General features: G+C 22.9%; 1 pseudogene; it reads right to left on the minus strand.

Annotated features, from left to right (window-relative positions):
* Positions 1-1,161: 1,161 nt before the first annotated feature.
* On the minus strand, positions 1,162-12,121 carry LOC110651779 (40S ribosomal protein S5-like; annotated as a pseudogene).
* Between the last annotated feature and the right edge of the window lie 1,954 nt (positions 12,122-14,075).

The raw sequence follows: 14,075 nt of genomic DNA on the forward strand, positions 1-14,075 counted from the left end.
AGAACGAGGTAAATCAACATCATATTGACCCTTTAGTTGTGTCTGTGCAGATCAACAAGTACACAGTTCGGTGAGTGCTAATCGATACATTCAGCTCAGTCAATCTTCTAATGAAAGAAGTATTGGAGAAGCTTGGGTACAAAATAGAAAATCTAACAAAGGTCATGCACCCCTTGGTCAGCTTGGGAGACAAAACGGTTCTGGTCTTAGGAACTGTAAATCTTGCTCTGTACTGGGAGACAAAGGGCATAAGAAAGAAATCTACACAGAGTTCGCAGTAGTTGACATTCCCCTATCCCACAACATCATCCTTGGCCGACCAATCTTAAACAATAACGACATAGTAATTAGCTTGAAGTAGCTATGCATGAAACTACCAGCCCCAGGAGGCATAACAATGGTACGAGGAAGCCAAAATTAGCACGGGAGTGCTACAAAAAGTCTACAAAGGTAGTAATAGAAGTGACCCTGCCGATTGAATTGCTCGAAAAGCCAGAAAGTTAAATCTCACTTGAACTAGTTGATTCCATAACAGAAGAAGAGCTAGAGGAAGGAAAAAAAGTATGCCTCAGAACAACACTCAGTGGAGCAAATAGGGAGGCAGTAATCCAAATGCTAAAAAATAGGATAACAACCTTCGCATGGAAGGCAAAGGACATCAAAGGAGTGGATCCGGCTAAAATAACCCATAGGTTAAACGTTGATCTAGAAGCCAAACCAGTCCAACAAAAGACGAGGCATTTTAAACTAGAACAACAGCAGGTAATTGAAACAAAAATTAAGAAATTATTAGATGCACGTTTAATCCAAGAAGTAAAATACATAACCTGGATAGCCAATGTTGTCATGGTAAAAAAGGCAAATGGAAAGTGGCGAATGTGCGTCGACTACATAGACTTAGACGAGCACTTATCTTTGCTATAATACTAGCAAGCCATTATAGATTATTAAAAAAAAAAAAAAAAACCTCTTAACACATTCTTTAAGTAATTAAGTCACTAATGCATTCTTAATAACATGAGAAACTTCATATAAAAAGAAAGCAATCTTTGCCACAAATAAAAACCAGGAGAACATCAATAGTATGCTCAAATTTTTAGAATAAAACTAAAAAATCCTAACAAACAAAAACTTTTTGCACTGTCATCCTGTAATGATCCCTCAATGGTTGGCTTTGGCAACTCTTTCAATCTCATCCTTTTCCTTGATGGCATAACTGAAAACACAGGGTCATAACTAGAAGTAAGCATGAAAGATATTGATTGTTCAGAACATGAGAGAATGAAAAGTAAGAATGAAATTCAACCTGTTGGAAAAACCCTTTGTAGCATTAATAAGGTCGTATGCCAAACATTCTACAATGGTCTTGATGTTTCTAAAAGCAGCCTCATGAGCACCAGTGGTAAGGAGATAGATGGCCTGCTTAACACACCTCAGAGGAAAGATATCCACAGCCTGACACCTGACAACACCCGTAGAACCAATTCGAGTGGCATCTTCCCGAGGCCCACTGTAGTAATACAACATAGATAAAAACAAAGAAAAAATTGAGTCAAATATATAAAAAGACAACAAACATAAAATTCAAAGGTCTACAAAAATAGGGACACCATGTAATGAAATTTAAACATCCAAATTAAACCCAATATCTGATTAGACACCAGCATAAAACTAGATTATGCACCTGTTAATCATGACATCCACAGTAACTTGGATTGGGTTTTATGTTGTGCACTGCGAAAGTGTGTAAACTGCAAAGAAACAAAGCAAACACACAAAACACTAATATTTACGTGGTTCACCCTCTCAACATAAGGTTACATCCACGAGCATTGCATCTTCCACTATCAATAATAAATAAATCATCATTACAAGCTCATAGCTATACTACCCATCAACCTAATTACATCAAGAGAATCAATACCACATCAAACTACTCATAGTAAATATTATACCACATTAAACTACTCATAGTATATACCACATCAAAAAGATAAGATTGTATATTTTTAATGGTCCATATTTTTTAAACTATGTTTTTATATATTTTTAATGTCCCCCTAACACTTATTGATCGTGTGGCCTAATTAAACTAATCATTATAATTTGTGTAATTATATTTAGAAGTACATTATAAAAATTAAATTTAAAATCTCAATACAAAATTAGTTTTTTAAATTTAATTAGTGATATTTTTAAATTTAAGATTACGCCAATATATATTTGAAAGAGGAAAACCTAAAATGTCCACGTTAACTCTCTTTTTTTTTAGATGTATATTGCCCATAGAAATTACTTGTAGAGGTTCTACGAGTACATATCCACATGCTGCAGTTATTCTTTTCTTGATACGCGTCTTACATACACTTTAATTTTTTTTTATTCTTTTACCTAAACTATATAAAAATAAAAAAGTAATTTTATAAAAAATATTCTTTATTTTTTAAATTAATTATAATTATATTTTATTATTTAAAATAATTTTAATATTTAAATAAATTTAAAATTTATAATCCTATTTATATAATAACTTTAATTAAATATAAAATTTATAAAAATAATTAACTAAAATAAGAAATTAAGAAATTAAAAAATAATATATATAAAGAGAGGGGAAAGGGATAATAATGATTTTGCCAAATATACTCATATTGATTTATTAATCTAACAATAAAAACAAAATTTAATTGACTTTTCAAATTAAATTTTTTTAAATTATTATTATTATTTAAATTAGTTTTAGAATTTATATAAATTTAAAATTTTTAAATCTTTTTGTACTTAAATTCTATTTAATTTCCACTCAATTAAGTATTTTATAACAATTTAAAATAAATAAAAATATCCTTAGTTATACCATTTATAATAAAAAAAGATTTATACTATTATAAAAAAGTAATTAAAACAAAATTAAAAATAATAATAACGAAATTAAATTATTTACTAAAATAATACAATCATGATTAATTCAAAAAGATAAGATTGTATATTTTTAATGGCTCATATTTTTTAAACTATGTTTTTATATATTTTTAATGTCCCCTAACATTCATTGATCATGTGACCTAATTAAAGTAATCATTATAATGTGTAATAATAGTTAGAAGTATATTATAAAAAATAAATTTAAAATCTCAATTAAAAGTTTAAAATTTTAAATTTAATTAGTGATATTTTTAAATTTAAGATTGGACCACTATATATCTGAAAGATAAGTACCTAAAATATTTAGCTTGTCTCTCTTCTCTTTTTTTTTTCTTTTTTTTTTAAATGGATATTGCCCTTAAAAATTACTTGTAGAGATCCCACGAGTACATATCCACGGGCTGGAGTTATTCTTTTCTTGATATGTGTCTTACATACACTTTAATTTTTTTTATTCTCTTATGTAAACTATATAAAAATAAAAAATAATAATTTTATAAAAAAATTCTTTATTTTTAAATTAATTATAATTATATTTTATTATTTAAATTAACTTTAATATTTAAATATATTTAAAATTTATTATCCTATTTATATCATAACTTTAATTAAATATAAAATTTATAAAAATAATTAACTAAAATAAGAAATTAACAAATTAAAAAATAATATATATATATATATATATATATATATATATAGACAGAGGAAAGGGATAATAATGATTTTGCCAAAAATACTCATATTGATTTATTAATATGACAATAAAAATAAATTTAATTGGCCTTTAAAATTAAATTAATTTAAATTATTATTATTATTATTATTTAAATTAATTTTAGAATTTATATAAATTTAAAATTTTAATTCTATTTGTATTTAAATTCTATTTAATTTCCACTCAATTACGTATTTTATAACAATTTAAAATAAATAAAAATATCCTTAGTTATGCCATTTATTATAATAAAAGATTTATAATATTATAAAAAAATAATAAAATTAATATTAAAAATAATAAAAAGGAAAATAAATTATTTTACTAGAATGATACGATTAATTCAAAAAGATAAGATTGTATATTTTTAATGGCCAATATTTTTTAAATTATGTTTTTATATATTTTTAATATCCCCTAACACTTATCGATCATGTGGCTCAATTAAACTAATTATCATAATTTGTGTAATAATAATTAGAAGTATATTATAAAAAATAAATTTAAAATCTCAATAAAAAATTAATTTTTTTAAGTTTAATTAGTGGTATTTTTAAATTTAAGATTGAGCCAATATATATATATGAAAGAGGAGCATCTAAAATATCCACCTTATCTCTCTTCTCTTTTTTTTTTCTCTTTTTTTATTTAGATGGATATTGCCCTTAGAAATTACTTGTAGAGATCCCACGAGTACATATCTACGGGCTGCAGTTATTCTTTTCTTGATACGCGTTTTACATACACTTTAATTTTTTTTATTCTCTTATCTAAACTATATAAAAATAAAAAAAATAATTTTATAAAAATATTATTTATTTTTAAATTAATTATAATTATATTTTATTATTTAAATTAATTTTAATATTTAGATATATTTAAAATTTATAATCCTATTTATATCATAACTTTAATTAAATATAAAATTTATAAAAACAATTAACTAAAAATAAGAAATTAACAAATTAAAAAATAATATATATATAGACAGAGGAGACGAATAATATTGATTTTGCCAAAAATATTCATATTGATTTATTAATATGACAATAAAAACAAAATTTAATTAGCTTTTAAAATTAAATTATTTTAAATTATTATTATTATTTAAATTAATTTTAAAATTTATATAAATTTAAAATTTTAATTCTATTTATACTTAAATTCTATTTAATTTTCACTCAATTAAGTATTTTATAATAATTTAAAATAAATAAAAATATCCTTAGTTATGCCATTTATTATGATAAAAGATTTATAATATTATAAAAAGTAGTGAAAATAATATTAAAAATAATAAAAAGGAAAATAAATTATTTTACTAGAATAATACGATTAATTCAAAAAGATAAGATTGTATGTTTTTAATGGTCCATATTTTTTTAAACTATGTTTTTATATATTTCTAATGTCCCCTAACACTTATTGATCATGTGGCCCAATTAAACTAATCATTATAATTTGTGTAATAATATTTAAAAGTATATTATAAAAATTAAATTTAAAATCTCAATTAAAAAATTAGTTTTTAAATTTAATTATTGATATTTTTAAAATTAAGAGCGGGCAATTATATAACTAAAAGAGGAGCACCTAAAACGTTCACGTTACCTCTCTCTTATTTTTTTTTTCTCCTTTTTTTTTAGATGGATACTGCCCATAGAAATTACTTGTAGAGATTCCACAAGTACATACCCACATGCTGCAGTTATTCTTTTCTTGATACGAGTCTTACAAACACTATAATTTTTTTTATTCTTTTACTTAAACTATATAAAAATAAAAAAATAATTTTATAAAAAATATTCTTTATTTTTTAAATTAATTATAATTATATTTTATTATTTAAATTAATTTTAATATTTAAATATATTTAAAATTTATAATCCTATTTATATAATAACTTTAATTAAATATAAAATTTATAAAAATAATTAACTAAAATAAGAAATTAACAAATTAAAAATTAATATATTGAGAGAAATAGGGGAAAGGGATAATATTGATTTTGTCAAAAATACTCATATTGATTTTTTAATCTAACAATAAAAACAAAATTTAATTGACCTTTCAAATTAAATTTTTTTAAATTATTATTATTATTATTTAAATTAATTTTAGAATTTTTATAAATTTAAAATTTTTAAATCTTTTTGTACTTAAATTCTATTTAATTTCCACTCAATTAAGTATTTTATAACAATTTAATATAAATAAAAATATCCTTAGTTATATCATTTATAATAATAAAAGATTTATAATATTATAAAAAAGTAATTAAAATAAAATTAAAAATAATAATAACGAAAATAAATTATTTTACTAGAATAATTTAATTCAAAAAGATAAGATTGTATTATTTTAATGGCCAATATTTTTTAAACTATGTTTTTTTATATTTTTAATGTCCCCTAACACTTATTGATCATGTGGCCCAATTAAACTAATAATTATAATTTGTGTAATAATAGTTAGAAGTACATTATAAAAAAATAAATTTAAAATCTCAATAAAAAATTAATTTTTTAAATTTAATTAGTGATTTTTTAAATTTAAGATTGGGCCAATATATATCTAAAAGAGAATCACCTAAAATATCTACTTTATTTCTTTTCTCTTTTTTTTTTTCTCTTTTTTTTTTATATGGATAATGCCCATAGAAATTACTTGTAGAGATTCCACGAGTACATACCCATATGATGCAATTATTCTTTTTTTTTTTTTTATACGCGTCCTACATACACCTTAATTTTTTTTTATTCTTTTACCTTAACTATATAAAAATAAAAAAAAATAATTTTATAAAAAATATTTTTTATTTTTTAAATTAATTATTATTATATTTTATTATTTAAATTAATTTTAATATTTAAATATATTTAAAATTTATAATCCTATTTATATAATAACTTTAATTAAATATAAAATTTATAAAAATAATTAACTAAAATAAGAAATTAACAAATTAAAAAATAATATATATAGAGAGAGGAAAGGGATAATATTGATTTTGCCAAAAATACTCATATTGATTTATTAATCTAACAATAAAAACAAAATTTAATTGACTTTTCAAATTAAATTTTTTTAAATTATTATTATTATTATTATTTAAATTAGTTTTAGAATTTATATAAATTTAAAATTTTTAAATCTTTTTGTACTTAAATTCTATTTAATTTCCACTCAATTAAGTATTTTATAACAATTTAAAATAAATAAAAATATCTTTAGTTATACCATTTATAATAATAAAAGATATATAATATTATAAAAAAGTAATTAAAATAAAATTCAAAATAATAATAACAAAATTAAATTATTTTACTAGAATAATACAATCAGGATTAATTTAAAAAGATAAGATTGTATATTTTTAATGGCCCATATTTTTTAAACTATGTTTTTATATATTTTTAATGTTCCCTAACACTTATTGATCATGTGGCCCAATTAAACTAATCATTATAATTTGTGTAATAATAATTAGAAGTACATTATAAAAAATAAATTTAAAATCTCAATAAAAAATTAATTTTTTAAATTTAATTAGTGATATTTTAAAATTTAAGATTGGGTCAATATATATCTGAAAGATGAGCACCTAAAATATCCACCTTGTCTCTCTTCTTTTTTTTTTTTTTTTTTTTTATGGATACTGCCCTTAGAAATTACTTGTAGAGATCCCACGAGAACATACCCACGGGCTGCAGTTATTCTTTTCTTGATACGCATCTTACATCCACTTTAATTTTTTTGATTCTCTTATCTAAACTATATAAAAATAAAAAATAATAATTTTATAAAAAATATTCTTTATTTTTAAAATAATTATAATTATATTTTATTATTTAAATTAATTTTAATATTTAAATATATTTAAAATTCATAATCCTATATATATAATAACTTTAATTAAATATAAAATTTAAAAAAAATAATTAACTAAAATAAGAAATTAACAAATTAAAAAATAATATATATATATATATATAACGGATACTATTGATTTTGCTAAAAATACTCATATTGATTTATTAATATGACAATAAAAATAAAATTTAATTGTCTTTTAAAATTAAATTTTGTTTAAATTATTATTATTATTTAAATTAATTTTAGAATTTATATAAATTTAAATTTTTTTTAATTCTATTTGTACTTAAATTCTATTTAATTTCAACTCAATTATGTATTTTATGACAACTCAACTCAACTTAACTCAACTAAGCCTTTATCCCAAAAATTTGGGGTCGGCTATATGGATTCGCTTTCTCCACTCTACACGATTTTGGGTTAAATTCTCAGAAATATGTAATATTTCTAGGTCATGTTGTACTACTCTTCTCCAAGTCAATTTAGGTCTACCCATTTTTTTTCTATCCTCTAACCTAATGTGCTCTACTTGTTTAACTGGAGCCTCCGTATGTCTACGTTTCACATGACCAAACTACCTCAATCTCTCTTCTCTCAACTTATTCTCAATTGACACCACTCCTACCTTTTCTCTAATATTCTCATTACGGACTTTATCTAGTCTAGTATGACCACTCATCCACCTTAACATTCTCATCTCTGCAACTCTTATTTTAAATGCATACGACTCCTTCAGTGCCCAACACTCACTACCATATAACATAGCTGGTCGTATGACTGTACGGTAAAATTTTCCTTTAAACTTATTAGGAATCTTGCGATCACATAAGACTCCCATGGCACGTCTCCACTTCAACCATCCGGCTTTAATCCTTTGACTAACATCTTCTTCACATCCCCCATCTACTTGAAGGATTGAGCCGAGATATTTAAAGTGATTACTTTGGGACAATACCACTCCATCCAAACTAACTTCTTCCCTATCACCAGTTTGGCCTTCACTGAACTTGCAATGTATGTATTCTGTTTTCGTTCTACTTAATTTAAAGCCATTTGACTCTAGAGTACTTTTTCAAAGCTCTAGCTTTCTATTGACTCTTTCTCGCGTCTCATCTATCAGAACAATATCATCCGCAAACATCATGCACCAAGGAATACTCTATTGTATATGTTTCGTCAATTCATCTAAAACTAATGTAAAAAGGTAAGGGCTTATAGCTGATCCTTAGTGTAATCCAATTGAGATCAAAAAATCTCTTGTGTCCCCTCCCACTGTGCGCATAATAGTAGTTGCTCCTTCATACATATCTTTCAACACTTGTATGTACTTAATAGATATCTTCTTTTGTTCTAACACATTCCATAAGATATCTCTTGGAACACTATCATAAGCCTTCTCCAAATCAATAAAAACCATGTGTAGATCTTTCTTCACATCTCTATATTTCTCCATCAAGCTTCTAATGAGAAAGATCGCTTCCATAGTTGAACGACCAGGCATGAAACCAAATTGATTGAGAGAGATAGAAGTATCATGACATAGTCGATGCTCCACAACTCTCTCCCACAACTTCATAGTATGGCTCATGAGTTTAATTCCCTTATAGTTTTGAGCAACTCTGTATGTCCCCCTTAATTTTAAAAATAAGTACTAAAATACTCCTTCTCCATTCATCAGGCATTTTCTTTGAATTTAGAATCTTATTAAATAATTTAGTTAACCATGCCACTCCCATATCTCCCAAACACTTCCACACTTCAATTGGTATTTCATCGGGTCCACAGGCTTTACCCACTTTCATTCTCTTAAGTGCTTCCTTTACTTCTAAAGATCTAATACTTCAAGTATAATTCACATTCTTTTCTATTATTCTATAGTTTATATTCACGCTATTACCATTTTGACTATTATTAAAGAGCACATTAAAATAATTTCTCCATCTTTTTTTTATTACCATTTATAACAATAAAAGATTTATAATGTTATAAAAAAAGTAATTAAAATAAAATTAAAAATAATAATAACAAAATTAAATTATTTTACTAGAATAATACAATCGTGATTAATTCAAAAATATAAGATTGTATATTTTTAATAGCCCATATTTTTTAAACTATGTTTTTATATATTTTTAATGTCCCCTAACACTTAATTGATCATATGGCCCAATTAAACTAATCATTATAATTTGTGTAATAATATTTAAAAGTACGTTATAAAAATTAAATTTAAAATCTCAATAAAAAATCAAAATTTTAAATTTAATTAGTGACATTTTTAAATTTTAGATTGAGCCAATATATATCTAAAAGAGGAGCACCTAAAATGTCCACCTTACCCTCTTTTCTTTTTTTTTTTTCCTTTTTTTTTAGGTGGATATTACTCTTAGAAATTACTTATAGAGATCCTACGAGGACATAACCGCCGGCTGCAGTTATTCTTTCCTTGTTGCGCATCTTACATATATTTTATTTTTTTTTTCTTTTATCTAAACTATATAAAAAAAATAATAATAATAATTTAATAAAAATATTTTTTATTTTTTAAATTAATTATAATTATATTTTATTTGTTAAATTAATTTTAATATTTAACTATATTTGAAATTTATAATCCTATTTATATCATAACTTTAATTAAATATAAAATTTATAAAAAAAAAATAACTAAAATAAGAAATTAACAAATTAAAAAAAAAAAAAAATATATATATATATATAGAAGAAAGGTATAATATTGATTTTGCCAAAAATATTCATATTGATTTATTAGTATAACAATAAAAATAAAATTTATTTGACTTTTAAAATTAAATTATATTAAATTATTATTTAAATTAGTTTTAGAATTTATATAAATTTAAAATTTTTAATTCTATTTGTACTTAAATTCTATTTAATTTCCACTCAATTAAGTATTTTATAACAATTTAAAATAAATAAAAATATCCTTAGTTATGCCATTTATAATAATGAAAGATTTATAATATTATAAAAAAATAATTAAAATAAAATTAAAAATAATAATAACGAAAATAAATTATTTTACTAGAATAATTTATTTCAAAAAGATATGATTGTATATTTTTAATGGCCCATATTTTTTAAACTATATTTTTATATATTTTTAATGTCCCTAACACTTATTGATCATGTGGCTCAATTAAACTAATCATTATAATATGTGTACGTTATAAAAATTAAATTTAAAATCTCAATAAAAAATCAATTTTTTAAATTTAATTAGTGATAGTTTTAAATTTAAGATTGGGCCATTAACTCATTTGTAATGCATAATTCAAAAAGTTATATAGAAAGGAATCATTAATCTAAACAAAATTAATAGCTACACAAGCCTAATCATTAATCATTAAAATTATTTTTACTAAGACAATAAATGTGACCTAAGAGTTACTCATAATTTTAATATTTTCTAATTTCTAAGATTCTAACATTCACATGGTAAAAGCATATCTTAATACACAAGGGAGTCATTTTTGCACATAAAGCTTCTAAAAATTTGGGCCAATAGCAAAATATGAACTTGAAGTCTTTTATGTACTTTAAAATAATAGCCTTTTTTTTAGAGATTGCCCATTCCAATCTAATGCCCTTCTTTCTGCCCCTATTCATTAATAAATTTAAAATTTTATCATCAGTTTTATAGAAATAGCGTCAGATTTATCGTTACATTAATAAGGGAGTTGGAGTAAATTACTATATGTAAAACTAGGTTCATCTGCTAGCATCTAGTACTTTTATATTAATTGGGCCAAAATTAGTTTTTTTAAAGTATCAATCAACATTTTTTTAATTAAACAAAATTATTAAGCCAATAAATTTATTTTTCTCTTTGTTGGAACATGCCTAGTTAAAGAATAAAGAGATTTTTACCGTATTAGAGTTAAACAGAAGGGGGAAAATACTATAATAGGTGATCAACACTTAATTTACTAGAAGGGGGTGAGAATGCGAGGGGACGCCAGTCATACTAGCGTCCGGAAGTGGTATGCTACCTATACTAGCTTGCAGGTGCATTGTAGCCTATGTGGCGAAGATTCTACGTCGGGGCGCTTCTTATACTGGCGTCCGCAACTCAGGACGCCACTAATAGTACATGCATGTGTGTTGCAGGCCACCTAACAAATATTCTCTAGGGAGGGTCACGTCAGCCAGTTGGGATGCTTCTTATACTGGCGTCTGCAGCTCGAGACGCCACTAATAGTAGCGTGCAGAGGTCACATCACTTCATGGCAGAGTTGATCGAACCTGAGCCCGCGTGCTGAGCGTACTAGGACGCTACTTATAATCGCGTTCGAAGCTGATTCATATTTCCCGCATTACCTTCATTTATCGTCTCTCTCACTAACCCTCTCATCCCTACGATTCTCTCATCCCTCTCTTCTCCATTGTCCCTCTCTTCTCCATTGTCGTGTGGAGCGTTGCTCGTTGAACCAGGTGGTGAAGCAAGCTTTTGCTCAGTGGACCAGCAACCAGAAGGGAATCGTGGTGGACCAACAACCAGAAGGAGACCTCCAGTGGTGGACCAGCAAGACAAAAAAAAAAAACTTTGTGCTGTCAACAAAAAGGTACATCGTACATTCTTGAAAAAAAATAAACATGTGTTATATTTATATATATTTGTTTTAAACATGCTATTTTTTTTTTAATGAAGTTGATAAAAAAATTTTTGTTTAAATATTTTAGTGTGTAATTTTTCTGTCTTAGTGTGTTATATTTTATATGTTTTTGTTATATTTTAGTGTGTTATATTTTAGTGTTTTTGATATGCTAATTTGTTTTAATATTTATCTGTTTTAGTATTTAATTTTTTTATATATATTTTAGACTATAGGGTAATTTTTGTATACACAGGAGTAAAAAAGAAACATAGTTTATAGGTTATCGAAAAATGAAAAATTATAGGAAGTAATGTTAACAATATAAAAAAATAGAAATATGTATATATATAAAAGAAATATAGTAAATAGTTTGATAATTAGTAAAAGTTATTAAAAATCTAAAATATATAATCGTAAACAATTTTGAGAAATTATAAAATGATTTCATAATAGCAAGATAAATTTTTTAAAAAATTAAAAATGTAAGTTATGGACGAAAATAAATTAAATCTAAATTAGAGATCTAAGTTTAATACAAAAAAGTTAGTTTAATGTAAAATAATGTTTAATTTTCAAAAAATTAGTAAAAGGATAAGGAGCGAAATTACAACAAGAATTATTATAAGTGTGCATATATATATATATATATATATATATATATATATATAGTAATTAAATAACACTTTAAAAAATAGTAAAAGTTATTCAAAAAAGAAAAAAAATTAATAGGAAATTTAGCTTATAATAAATTATAGTAAAGAATGAAATAAAAAATATAAAATAATATGACATAATAAATATAATAAAAAATGAAAGAAAAAATTGTAAATAAATGTCCAAAAATAATTATTATATATATTAATTAAATTCGAAGTTTCACATAATATTTTAATAAGTTAAATAAAAATAATTAGTAAAAGAAATATGTATATACATAAAAGAAACATAGTAAATAGATTGATAATCAGTAAAAGTTATTAAAAATCTAAAATATATAATACTAAACAATTTTGAGAAATTATGAAATAATTTCATAATAGCAAGATAAAATTTAAAAAAAATAAAAAATGTAAGTTATGGACGAAAATAAATTTAATCAAAATTAGAGATATAAGTTTAATACAAAAAAGTTAGTTTAATGTAAAATAATAGTTAATTTTCAAAAAATTAGTAAAAGGTCGAGAAGCGAAATTACAATAAGTTAAAATTAAAAAATTATAAATAAATGTCTGAAAATAAAGTTTATATTAATTAAAATGAAATATTTGTCATAAAAAAGTAAATAGATTAAGGCCGAAAATAACCCATATATATATATATATATATATATATATATATATATATATATATATATATATATATATATATATATTAATTAAATTTGAAGTTTCGCTTAATATTTTAATAAGTTAAATAAAAATGATTAGTAAAAGAAATATTTATATATATATATAGTAAAAAGTTTGATAATTAGTAGAAGTTATTAAAAATATAAAATATATAATACTAAACAGTTATGACAAATTATAATATAATTTTATAATAGCAAGATAAAATTTATAAGAATTATTATAAGTATATATATATATATATATATATATATATATATATTACATAATACTTTGAAAATAAGTAATAGATATATTAATTAAAATGTAATATTTGTCATAAAAAATAATTAAATTATGGCTAAAAATAAGTTGTATATTAATTAAATTCTAAGTTTCATATAATATTTTAGTAAGTTAAATAAAAATATTTGAATATTTGTAGTAAACCCCACCGAATTTGAAAAATTGGAGTTGTAATATGAAATCGAACTGGAGATTCATCTGGTTTAGTTTATGTTTAATTTTTTTTTTCAAGTAAGTTAATTCTGAGGTTTATGGTCAGGCCAACTGTTTATGCGGACAGTTGTAGCGATTGTAGTCGTT

Source organism: Hevea brasiliensis, chromosome 3 (genome assembly GCF_030052815.1).
Source record: "Hevea brasiliensis isolate MT/VB/25A 57/8 chromosome 3, ASM3005281v1, whole genome shotgun sequence".
NCBI classification, from domain to species: Eukaryota; Viridiplantae; Streptophyta; class Magnoliopsida; order Malpighiales; family Euphorbiaceae; genus Hevea; species Hevea brasiliensis.